We start from the raw sequence: 13,205 nt of genomic DNA, 5'->3' as shown, positions 1-13,205 counted from the left end.
CCTATTCGATTCTATTCCCCAGTCGAATTTCGAGGGATTTAACCCCTCGAAATTCGACCCATGATACATCTGCCCCTAAATGTATAGTTTATACCTTTATAAATAGATATAAACCATACTCATGAATTTTGTATATTGTATTGCATATTGCATTGCAATGTATATTGTAATGTATAATGTCAAATTAAGTGATGTAAGAAAGAACCAAAGCTTCTATAATCTGTAGACTTTTCTCATCAATGTAAACTTTTCATATAAGCTTCTAGTAGTATACTCTACATACGACTTGCAAAGGAATAATGATTTGATACTTGCTGCAGTAAAATTCCAAATATTCTGTTTGTTGGCTTCTATTTAACATTCGGCTGAATGCCAAACTGAATCCCTGTCATGACAGTGCTGTGGACAACTTGTTACTGTACACCCCTATGTTGGATATGCAGACCTCTGATGATGAACAGGACCTTGTTGAAATATCTCTTTTTTATAATGGTTGTCATTCTCATTTTGGTGCCATTTTCTGCGCTGATGGTTTTTAAGGAGTTGGTCACTTGCAGTTATGCTTTTTTTTGTCCCTGAGGAAGGTCACTTTATGTGACAAAAACCTTGGATTTCAAATAAACACTTTTTTGTTGCTAAGACCTGTGAATGCGCCATTGTTTCATAAATTGTGTACAATTCTTAAGCAGCACCCAGGCATCTGATTTTCATAGGTGTGCTCTCCTTTGTCTTCACTCTCTTTGCAATTTAGGCCTAGGGTTGCCACCTTTCCTCACGACTTACTCCTGGCATAGCAGGAGGCAATGTCATGATGTAGAGGGGCAGACGGGTTATGACGTGGGGATTAACCAGTCGCCACAACAATCTCAGGGAATCCTGCCCGGTTTTCCTAATTTGGAAAACCGGGCAGGCAGTTTTGAACAGGACAGCTTTTCAAAAAACCAGGCTATCTGGGTCAAAGCTGTGTGCAACCCTATTAAGGAAAAAAATAGTGTTGAATTTTGTTGGCAGTGCTGATCTTCTGATTTGTATATATAAGCAAAGCAAATGGTTCTTCAAAGTGAGGGTAGCGAGGTTGTGGAATGCTCTGCTGGGCGATGTGCTAACAGATTCTAATAAAGCTTTTAAGAGGATGACTTCTTAGGTATAATATCCAGAGTTACATTAATCTCTTGTTTTGTGTATGAATATGTATGTTGTTTTTTTTTTGTGTGTCTTTTTGGTATTGAACTTGTAAATACTACCTACCTTCGCTAGGAGTTTCTTGTCAAGCAATAAACTTAATCACATTAAACCAATCTATGTAACTATGTTTTGTTCATGCCCATTCAGTTTTTCTGTACAGAAGACATACTGAGAATAAATTACAAACATAAGACTAAATTGCACAAGTGCAGCTGCCAGTTGCAACCAATCAGATCTTTGTCTTCAGTCTCTAACTTGTAGTAGACAAGGCAAATTGCTGATTGCCGTCTACTACATGTTCACAGGAAAGAAACTAAACAACAGGAGAAAAAGCAGAAGAAATAATTGCATTTAAATGTTGCACTATATTCCAGCAAGAAAAGTGGCTATAGGATTGTAGTGGAAAAAGATCTTGGGGGTTATATAATAAAAGGCACTAAGTTTGACTAGAAGCAACTCCTAGCAACCAATCAGCAGGTAAAATTTACTGGTCATCTGTGATTTATTATACCCCGAGGATGGAAAAAAACCAAATCTGAAAATCCGGCATCTCAAACCAGCCGAGGTTGTATATAAGTCAATGGGAGAAGTCCCGAAGATATCCTAATCGGCGCTGGGTTTTATGCAAAAAAAACAAAGATTTTATGGTTTTTGAAGATCCAAAAAATTCATACAGTTCAAATTTTCGTACGAATTTCAGCAGGAAAATTTTCAGGAAAATGTATTGATAAATAAGGGGAAATAAACCGTGCAGATTTGGTCAGAGTAAATTTCGAAAATAATGAGAATTCGGATTTTGATAAATAACCCCCTTAGTATTATATATAGAATTATATTCAGAGACAGTTTGCAATTGGTTTTCATTTTCTATTATTTGTGGGTCTTGAGTTATTCAGCTTATTCAGCAGCTCCCCAGTTTGCTAGGGTCCAAGATACCACTGGTTTGAATAAGAGACTGTAAAATAAAGAAGAAAGATGAGTAATAAAAGTAGCAATAACAATAAATTTGTAGCTTTACAGAGCATTTGAAAGCTGAAAAGAGTCAAAAGAAAAAGGGAAATAATTAGAAAAAAACTGTAAAAGATAAACAATGAAGACCAAATGAAACGTTGCTTGAAATTGGCCATTCTATAAGATACAAAACGTTTATTTAAAGGTGAACCACCTTTTTAAAAGGCACAGTTTCAGCAGCTGGCTCATTTTGTTGTGCTGTGTGTGTGTGTTAAATTGCTTTTCATTTTTTGTAGTTATGTCTTATTGCTTACTGGTCTACAAAGAAAATGGGTGGCTATAACACATGACTAAAATGACTGCACAAAACAAATGCCTTCTCAGACCATCTGCGGTTTTGTCTTTTATATGCTAACTACTCATGTTTGGAGTCATTTTCAGAATTTAGAATTTCTATGAGAACAACATTGGAAGATTAAGGGGTGGGTTTTTAAAGCAGGTGAAAGGTAATGATAATATAATTCTGTGCAAAGACAACACAGTATTTGGTTAATACACAGCTTTAAATGGTTCTTTTTCCTGCAGCCATATAAAACTTTTAAAAAGTCTTTAACAGATTTTTCATTTTGTTTTTTTAATAAAACTTTTTTTTATAGCAATTTTTACGTAGTTAGAGAACAAAAATAGGACAGTTGACAAGTTATCATTAATGCTGTACGTGAAGAATGTTTTGTTATTGATATATTTTTTGCATGTATTCTTATCCATAGATCTGAAATTACAGCATTTTTTCCCTGAGCAGCAACAGTTGATCTCATTTTTGTAAAATATAAAGATGTAACTACATGTCAACATGTACCGGAATGGGACCTGTTATCTAAAATGCTCGGAACCTGAGGTTTTTCCGATAACAGATCTTTCCGTAATTAAAATCTTCATAGCAAGGGGCAGATTTATCAAGGGTCGAATTTTGAAGTAGCAAAAGCTTCGAAATTCGACCATCGAATTAGAATACTTTGACTTCAAATATCGAATTCGAAGTTTTTTTACATCGAATTTGGCCATTTGCGGTTGAAATAAAATCATTCGATCGAACGATGAAATCCTTCGAATTGAACGATTTGAAAGATTTCATCCATCCATCAATCGAACGATTGAACGATTTTTAGAAAAATGCTCTAGAAGGTCCCCATAGGCTAACATAGCACTTCGGCAGGTTTAATTTGAAGTATTGAAGTCGAAGTTTTTTAAAGAGACAGTACTTCGATTATCGAATGGTCGAATAATCAAAGTATTTTTACTTCAAATCGAAGTTGAAGTCATAGTAGCCTATTCGATGGTCGAAGTATCCAAAAAAATTTCTTCGATTTTGAATTTTTTAACTTCGAAAATTCCCTCAAATTCACTTCGAACCTTGATAAATCTGCCCCCAAGTCTACTAGAAAACCTTGTAAACAATAAATACACCCAAAAGGCTGGTTTTGCCTCCAATAAGGATTAATTATATCTTGGGATCAAGTACAAGGTACTGTTTTATTATTGCAAAGAAAAAGGAAATCATTTTTAAAAAAATTTGATTATTTCGATAAAATGGAGTCAATGGAAGACGTCCTTTCCGTAAATCCGAGTTTTCTGGATAAAGGGTTTCCAGATAATGGATTCCATACTGTAGTATAAATAATAGGAATAAAGAAAATAAGTAGTTGGTAGAGAAACATTGCATAGAAAGGAAAAAGAAGCAAGGAAAAAGAAAGAGGCAGGAGGTTATTGCATATCAGTGCATGGTGGGGGCCAGAGCGCAAAATGTGATATTCCATGTAGAGGAGGAAGCAAGATTATTATTGTAACATTTGGTCAATAGGTTGATACTGACATTTCCTTAGAAGGGAAGCTTCTGTCCACCAATTGGTTTATTGAAAAGGAGCTAATAGCTTATGTTGTTTCTCTCCTTCTAGTATGTCTAGGTATTTATTCCAAATATCATAATAGGGAACCTTTAGATTCCTTGTAGCCCATTGGAGTTGCATCATATATAAATATATTTTCAATTTGGAATTAATGAGAAAACAGCAAGAACTCTTAGGGGCAAATTTACCTAGGGTCGAATGTCGAGGGTTAATTAACCCTCGATATTCGACTGCCGAATTGAAATCCTTTGACTTCGAGTATCGAAGTCGGAGGATTTAACGCAAATAGTTCGATTGAAGGAATAATCGTTCGTTCGATCGAACGGTTACATCCTTCGAATCGAACGTTTCGAAGGATTTTAATCCATCGATCGAAGGATTATCCTTCGATCTGAAAATTGTTAGAAAGCCTATGGGGACCTTCCCCATAGGCTACCATTGGCCTCGGTAGGTTTTAGGTGGCCAACTAGGTGGTCGAAGTATTTTTTAAAGAGACAGTACTTTGACTATCGAATGGTCGAATAGTCAAACGATTTTTAGTTCAAATCCAAGGTCGAAGTTGAAGGTCGAAGTAGCCAATTCGATGGTCGAAGTAGCTAAAAAAAACATTCAAAATTCAAACTATTTTTCCTCTATTCCTTCACTCGAACTAAGTAAATGGGCCCCTTAGTATTTGAAATAATGTTAGAAAAATGATGGTTTAGAAAAATGATCATCTATTCCTTTCTATACTTTTTGTATCACTTTTATCTAAAATGATTACATTGCAATCTCATTTATACGAATATAGATTTTTTTTTTTTATCAGGCCATCATTTCAGCTGATGCCACAATTGCAAGGGATCAGCACACCATGGTGTAAGCAAGAAAAATAAATGGCCTTTTATAAACATGCAGTCTACCTAATATGCTTATGTATGTATGGCAAATATATTCAGAGCTGTGTCGTTAGCAGTATCACTCCTCAGTGACATTGTTATTCATATTAAAGGGGACCCGCCACCCAAAAAAATTATCCAAAATCCTATTTTATCATGTTAGTCAAGCAAAATTAACTTTAATTACACTATATAAATTATTTGAATCTTGTTTCCTTCAGTCTGGGAATTCTTTATTATAGCAAGCAGGCAGGAGCAGCTATGAATGCTTTAATAAAAAATAGAAATTGGATTACATGTTTAATTTGAAAACGACTTTTGTGTCTGGGTCCATTTTAATGAATACACATTAATCGTTAAACAGCTCATATGTAAAACCCTGCTTCATGTAAATTAACCATTTTCATAATAATATACTTTTCTAGTACAATGTGCCACTAGGTAATCCTAAATAGAAAATTGCCATTTTAAAAAAATAAGGGCCACCCCCTGGGATCGTGCGATTCACTGTGCACACAAACATACCAACAAACCATACTTATTAGGTCACATGAGCCAATTAACAGACAGAGTGGTATATTTTGCTTCCACACTTCTTCCTGTTACAGTTAGAGTTGTAGTATTTCTGGTCAGGTGATCTCTGAGGCAGCACACAGACCATCACGCAATGGTGGCTCAAGGCAAGAGATGTAAAAGGCCAATATTTACTTAAATATATAGACCAGTTTGGTAAGATTATTTAATATGCCACTTAATATGATAGTTTATATCTGTTGCTTCAGTGTTCATTTTGGGGTAAAGTTTTCCTTTAAGGAAGTCCTGAAGATTGCCCCAGTGAGCTCCACTGCACTGACCCTGCAACAAGGAGAAGGAAACCCTGTAGAAAAAAACCCTGCCCCCCACCCCATGTAGACCCCCTCCCCCCAGGCTAACTGCCCCCCGGGGAAATGCCCCATACTTTATACTTACCCCTTGTCGCAGATTCTGGCAGCGGACTTCATGGCATCCATCTTCCGTGTCTTCAGTAAGCTGACTGGGAGATCGGCAATCTCCGTCAATTTCGGCACATGCGCAGTTGTTGCAAGCCTTCAAATTGCTCCAACTGCGCATGCACAGAAATACCGATCTCCCAGTCAGCTTACCGAGGACCCGGAAAATGGATGCCTTAAAGTCCCCTGCCAGAATCTGCGACAAGAGGTAAGTATAAAGTATGGGGCATTTCCCTGTGGAGGCAGTTAGCCTGGAGGGAGGGGGAGTCTATCAAATTGAATGACATATTAAAGAATCTTACCAAACTGGAATATATATTTACATAAATATTTCCCTTTTACATCTCTTGCCTTAAACCACCATTTCGTGACTCTATCTGTGCTGCCTCAGAGATCACCTGACCAGAAATACTACAACACATAACTGTAATAGGAAGAAGTGAGGAAGCAAAAGGCAGAACTCTGTCTGTTAATTGGCTCATGTGACCTTACATGTGGTTTGTATGTGTACACAGTGAATCTTACGATCTCAGGGGGCGGCCCTTATTTTTTAAAATGGCAATTTTCTATTTATGATTACCCAATGGCACATACTACTAAAAAAGTATATTATTATGATAATGGTTCATTTACATGAAGCAGGGTTTTACACATGAGCTGTTTTACTATATCTTTTAATAGAGACCTACATTGTTTGGGGGGTATAGTTTTTCTTTAAGGGCATTAACCGGTGCTAACACCTGTGCGGGGGGGAACAGGGAGGGAGGTCTATGGAAGGTATGGGATAGAAGTTTTTATAAGCAAGGGGGTTTCGTTCTCCTTTAAAGGAGAAACAAAGGTGAAATCAGTGGGGTGTGCCAAATATATACACATACTTATACAGATCTATCTATAGACTCGCATACATACATATAACTGTATATAACTATACTATCTAACTATACTAACTAACTGTAGATCTTGTGCGTACAATCGCCGTGGATATTATGCCTGCTATTATGCAACTATTAAAAGCATTAAAAGAATCAGCCATCACAACATCACCCAACAGAGCATTCCACAGCCTCAGTTCCCTCCCCATCCGAGGCTGTCCTGTCCTATCCCATTTATACTGATAATGATGGTAGTAATTTAACAGTTATTTGAGCTATAAAACTTACTTATAGTACTGATGATTCCTACTTCACTACTTTACTTTGCTAGGACCATTTCACATGAGGGGGGATATTTATAAAAATCTGAATTTTTCTGATTATTTAATATAAAAAAAGTCTGACCTTATTGGACCTTATTTATTTTTAAAAAAAGCTCGAATTTAATCAAATCGAGGAAAAACTCGATAAAATTTAGAAAAATCAGGAATGGTATGATTCTATTTAGAATTTTTTCCCAAATCGCTCAATTTTTCCGGGCTATTTCCCAGAAACCCAGAATTCTTTGGATTTTGGCCCAAAAAAGCCAGAAATAAATAATTTGGGCTAATTCCAGCGCAGACCACAGAAACGTTCAAATAGGATAGGGACCTCTCCCATTGACTCATATTCAACCTCGGCACATTTGGGATGGAGGATTTTCGGATTCTAACTTTTTGTAGCCTCGATGTCTTTTCAGGCATATGCTCCTAAGGAAGCACGTGGAAACAGCTGCAGTATGAATAGGAGAAATAATCAATAAAAAGCAATCATATCATTACAATTGTAGCCTCATAGAACAATACCTTTTTTTCTGCTGGGGTCTGCGACAAAAAGTTTGAAAGACACAGCAGAATCAGATAAAAAATTTAAAAATGATTTAAAAAAACACAATGATGTTACAGTATATATGGGCCTATGTATTCTAGGCTGTTTCAGGGGGGTATTCTTTTGATGGTTTCAAACTCTTAGCCCTCCTATTCTGCTTTTTTAAACCTGAAACTAAAAATTATATTAGTATGTTAGAGTCCTTCCCGCCCCACTTCACCTCCCCAAAAAAGGTAAAGGACTCTGAGGCTTTAGGTATTGATTTCTAATTTTGAATAACAATCAGAATCCTAAAAATAATTTCTGTTTAATAGCTGTTCTTTTTCATATATTCCTAATTATGTAGTCTACTATTTATTTTCCATTTGAACTTTCAAGTGGTTACCAAAGTAATTAAGCAGAAAAAATTCCACCCACCAAATGTAAAAAAAAGCACGTTTGTCACATGTGGAAACCCATAGCAACCAATAAAATGTTTACTTTTAGGGCTCTTACAGACGAGCGTTTGAAGCTGCGCTCCCCTGCATTCCATTTTTATGCGTTCAGCCGCAGGGGAGTGCAGGAGTAGACGCATTCAGTTTTTTTCAATGGGGCTGTACTCACACAGGCGCATGTAGTCGCCGAACGCAGGAAAAATGCAGCATGTTGCGTCTCAACCTGCATTCGGCGCCTACATGCGCCTGTGTGAGTATAGCCCCACTGAAAATAACTGAATGTGTCTCCTCATGCACTCCCCTGCGGCTGAACGCATAAAAACGGAGCGCTGGGGAGCGCAGCTTCAAACGCTCGTCTGTAAGAGCCTTTAAACAGCTGACCAGAAAACACTACCTAGGCAATCTTAGTGCGTTTTATTAAATAACTTCACATTAGGGATGAGTGAATATTTTTGCCTATTACAGATTTTCAGCAATATTCAAATTTTTGGGAGTAGCAAACATTTTAATGAATCTGTTTTACGCCGGGGGAAAATTCACTTTTGATGCTAGAAAAAGAGCAATGGCAGTTGTAGAATTTTGATCAGAAAAAACACGTTTTGGCAAAATTTCACCATTTAGTAAATGTTTCTGTTCTTTCGAAAATTTTTAGTGAAAGTGAGATGGAGCAGTTTGTTCGTCACCACCCCTACCCAACAAAGCTGACAGCTGCACAAAAAAATGTAAATAGTTAAAAAAATGTACAAAAAACTTAAAACTAATTAAAACCATCTTTAAATTGTCTTTTGATACCACACGCAAAAATAATTTTAAAGTAAACTAATGTTTCTTCCATTACATTTCAAACAGTGTACATAACAGCCTATAAATTAAATTCTTTCACACATTCATTAAAATGAAATTTTTCGTTTTGAACATTCGTGTTGCTGTAGCCTTAGGTCTCTTACATCATATGAATATTTTTATATCATTTTAAAAATGCACCTTATGTTAAAATGAATTTGAAGCAAGCTGTAAGTCTGGGGAAAGGCTAGGAAAAAAATTATTATAATAGGAAATTGATGAAAAGAAATGGCAACATATTGAAGCGATTGATGCTAAACAAAACCAGGAAGTTCTCTGAAATCAGGCCGTCAGATGTCGGTGATGAGCTTTCCAGAACACAAATACTTTTGCTAATGCTGGAAATGAGTCCACTCTAATCAAGGAGGGCATGTAACTATACCCTGCTGGTATCCTGTGCATGTGCTTGCTGATTGATAGTTCGTTGATTTTGTAAATTAGACGACTGTAGCCTCCTAGCAAGAACAGGGAGGGGGTGGACATGTGTGGCCAATGTTAGGAATCAGGGGAATGTGAAGGAAACAAACTAATATGCTGAAATTAACTTAAAGCTATCAAGGGCAAGTGTTAGTTACACGCATTAGACTGAGTATAATCACAGATATAGTGGGAGTCTCTGCCATTTTCTTGGCAGTTTTGGCATCTCCCGGACTCCTTTAATTGTCACCCTGTCCAAAGTTTAAGGAGGTTTAATGCAAATGGTCTAGAATGGGCATGCCCAGGGCCAGCACATAGTTACAAATAATAAAGATAAGGCAATTCCCCAAGAATCTGTTTCAGATTTTGCTGTTAAAAGCAAAAAACATGTGTGCACTACCCAAACAGATCAATAAGCTACTGGCCACACTAAACAGACAACACACAACACAACAGACAAGAGGTTAACATCATAACATAATCATAACATTTTAGAAACTTGAAGACACATTTAAACAAAGGCTCGTTTACAAATCAAATGCATAGTGCAGATGCAGATAATCATGTTTTCTACCAAAAATGTAAAACACAGTTACAATTTCAGCGTAATTACAGGTGCACACTAAACTACATGCACTGCAACTTGGATGTACCAATATGGACATTATGGACATTTGTTCTGGTAAATCATGCACATGCTGCAGAATACATTTTTCCCTTGGATTTGTGTTTGTGTACTTGTTTGAAATCTGTGTCATTACCAACTCTCTTAGGGAACTCTGAAATTAACACCAGGTTCATGCTAATGCTCATGGAAATTCCAGGATTCGCTCCAAGTTACAAATGAGCTGTTATCTGGTTCATTTCCCATTGTTCTGCTGATGGTCTGCTGGGGGAAAAAGGGAGATGGTGATATCACTCCAACTTGCAGTGAAGCAGTAAAGAGTGATTACATTTTATCAAAACACAAGTCACATGACTGGGGCACCTGGGAAATGGACCTACGGTAATATCTAGCCCCATGTCATATTTTTTGACAAAAAGATGCTAAATTAATCTTAAAAGCAATTTTCCACCTGCAGCTTTCTGTCTGTCAGTGACTTCTGAAAGGAATAGAAACACAAGATTCAAAATACAGGGAGAGAATACTGTCAAAGATAAATTGAAAAATTAAGCAAAGCAGGGTGTGAATGCATGGGTGAGAGTTTCAGTCACCCAAAATTGCGTTGTTTAATTCTGGTATACGTATTGTGGAATTCTATGTCCTTGGTGCTTTTACCAGTCATATAATTAATCCTTATTGGAGGCAAAACCAGCCTATTGGCTTTATTTAATGTTTACATGATTTTCTAGTAGACTTCGGGAATGAAGATCTAAATTATAGAAAGATCCATTATCCGGAAAACCTCAGGTCCCGAGCATTCTGGATAACAGGTCCCATACCTGTATACAGAATTTATTCTCTGAGTGATATCATAAACCAATGGAAATTGTCATATTATTTTGCTTGGCACATGGATTCCCAACGGAAAAAGATAACATAAATCGATGTGACGTTTAGTTAGCAAACATCGCGCAGATTGAATTAAAGAAGCACAAATGCCTATGTTTTTTCCACAAAGCTGAATTTTTCCCAAAAGTCAAAGGTTTCCTTGCATCCATACGAGCAGTTACACAGAATTCATTGTACATTGGCTCTTGACGAAAGGTTGCACAGTATGTATGAAATAACTTTTTGAATAGTTTCAAAGTTTCAAAGTGCTTGTATTTGTAAATGAGCCGTGTGTTCTGCCCAAAGTGCTAAAATGTATGTAAAAGGGAGTGCACATTACCAAAAAACAGACCCCAATTTGTGTCCATATCAGTGTGTTACACAGACTACTATGTTTGAATTGTTGGGAAAATACAATTTGGTTAAATTAATTTAATTATTAATTTGGATTATTAATTTTTACTCTGTGCAGTTTAAACTCTGTTTGCAAACAAGCACAGCTGTTTGTATATCCCTTTAAGGAGCAATCATTCAGTACTCTTTCTGGGTTTCTTGGCCTTACATGGCAATACAGTGTTTTTGATTAAAGCATGGGCAAGCTGGGGCATCCCAGCCTCCACTTTGCAACCCAAGCTGCCTCTGATTTTAAAGGACCAGTAACAGCAAATTTTTTTTTAAAAAAATTGTTAGAATACAACGAAAAAAAACACCAAGACAAATTAAAATTTCAAAATTGCAAAGCCTTTATTAAGAAATAACTTACTGAAACTCCACTTCCTGTCCTCTTCTGAAACGGCGATATGGCGACCATCCATAGTGCGGTGCTGGATTTGTCCTCCCTGGCTAGCTCCCACAGGCTACTGACAGCAGGAAGACGTGCTGGAAAGCAGACGGCTGGATGAAGAGCTGAAGTGCCCGGTGTGTTCCCAGAACATCCTTCTGTAGAGCAGCACGCCTCTGGGGAGATCTTGCAGGGACTCAGCCTCCTACTAACCCGGCCCTGCAGCAGCAGGTGATTCTTAGCGAGAGTGCCCCAGGCGGGTGGCAGGGCACACAGACATCGCAGATTGTCTCTTCATCCCCTCTGGGGCGCATCTATCAGCGCAGGAGCGTTACATCGCTCAGATACAAGAAGCGGTGTGCGGCTGGTGCCGGGTCGGTGTCTGTGTGAGGCGCAAGAGTGAGCGCACACTGACAGCCTCCATCGCTCCGACTTGGAACCAAAAGGGGGAATCGGTACAATCCCAGCAGCCTCTCTCCAGAGCGGGACTAAGGAGGCTTCCGAGCAGCGGCGCGATGCAGATTACAATCCGTGCAGATGCAGATTAAAAATTTTTTTTGATGTTACTGGTCCTTTAAAGGGGACCCGCCACCCAAAAAAAATATTCAAAATAATATTTTATTACATTAGCCAAGCAAAATTAACTTTAATTACACTATATAAATTATTTGAATCTTTCTTCCTTCAGTCTGGGATTTCAAAATTATATATAGCAGGCAGGAGCCATTTTGTGGACACTGTTATTAAGGCAAGCCTTGCATCATCTCAGAATCTTGTTTGTGCACCAGAATGGGGGAGCTGATGTCCATCCCCATGCCCTGGCTACACCGTTTAATGGTAAAGAGAATGGGGGAATATGTGGAGAGCCGTGACATCTAGGAAGTGCTGAATGGAAAGTGAAAGTAATTGCCTGCCTCACCTCTATGCCCAGGGCATAGAGGAGGGGCAGACAATATTTGATTGACAGCTGAGATTTTTAAATGAGCTTGCAACAGCTATGAATAAAAAATAGAAATTGGATTTCATGTTTAATTAGAAAAGGACTTTTATTATATAGATTTTTGTGTCTGGGTGACAGGTCCACTTTAATTGAGATTGCCCCTGTGAGTGCCTCACTGTGTAAGCAACCTTTGGGAGGATATTGGCAAACGTATGTGATGCAAGGGTCAGGTGTTTGAAGGACAGATTGTAAGGTACTGGTGGTCTAGGGGGCAAGCAGGGATGCCCGCCGCATCCACTTCAGTGTGTGCCATGCTCTGCACTTCTGGGTTTTGGAGCGGTGATGCACGAGATGTCATCGCGGTTGGAGTGAAATTCAAAACGTAAAGGTCTCATTCTTAGTTCTTGGGTGCTGTTCTAGTTGTCTTGCCTGTTGCTGTTCTTGCCTGTCCCTGACTATTTATACTTCACTGCCCATTCGCTTGTTTATTGACATTTCTCTCGGATTCTGTTCAGTGTTATTGGAGTGTTTTGACCAAGCCTGTGACCCTGACTACTCCGTCTCCTGAATCTGTACCGCCTGATTATTACCGACTCGGCCTGGTTTGTGACTACGCTTATTGTTTCCCGTTCTACTGCTTCGCTCTCGG

At 38.0% G+C, this 13,205-nt stretch overlaps 1 protein-coding gene across 2 annotated transcripts in view; it reads left to right on the top strand.

Moving 5' to 3' along the window:
• Window positions 1–13,205, top strand: part of lhx6.L (LIM homeobox 6 L homeolog) — a 100,160-nt gene that overhangs the window by 29,118 nt on the left and 57,837 nt on the right. The gene's annotated exons all lie outside the window — the stretch shown is intronic.

The sequence above is a fragment of the Xenopus laevis genome, chromosome 8L, assembly GCF_017654675.1.
Source record: "Xenopus laevis strain J_2021 chromosome 8L, Xenopus_laevis_v10.1, whole genome shotgun sequence".
NCBI classification, from domain to species: Eukaryota; Metazoa; Chordata; class Amphibia; order Anura; family Pipidae; genus Xenopus; species Xenopus laevis.
This window is presented reverse-complemented; position numbering and strand designations above follow the sequence as displayed.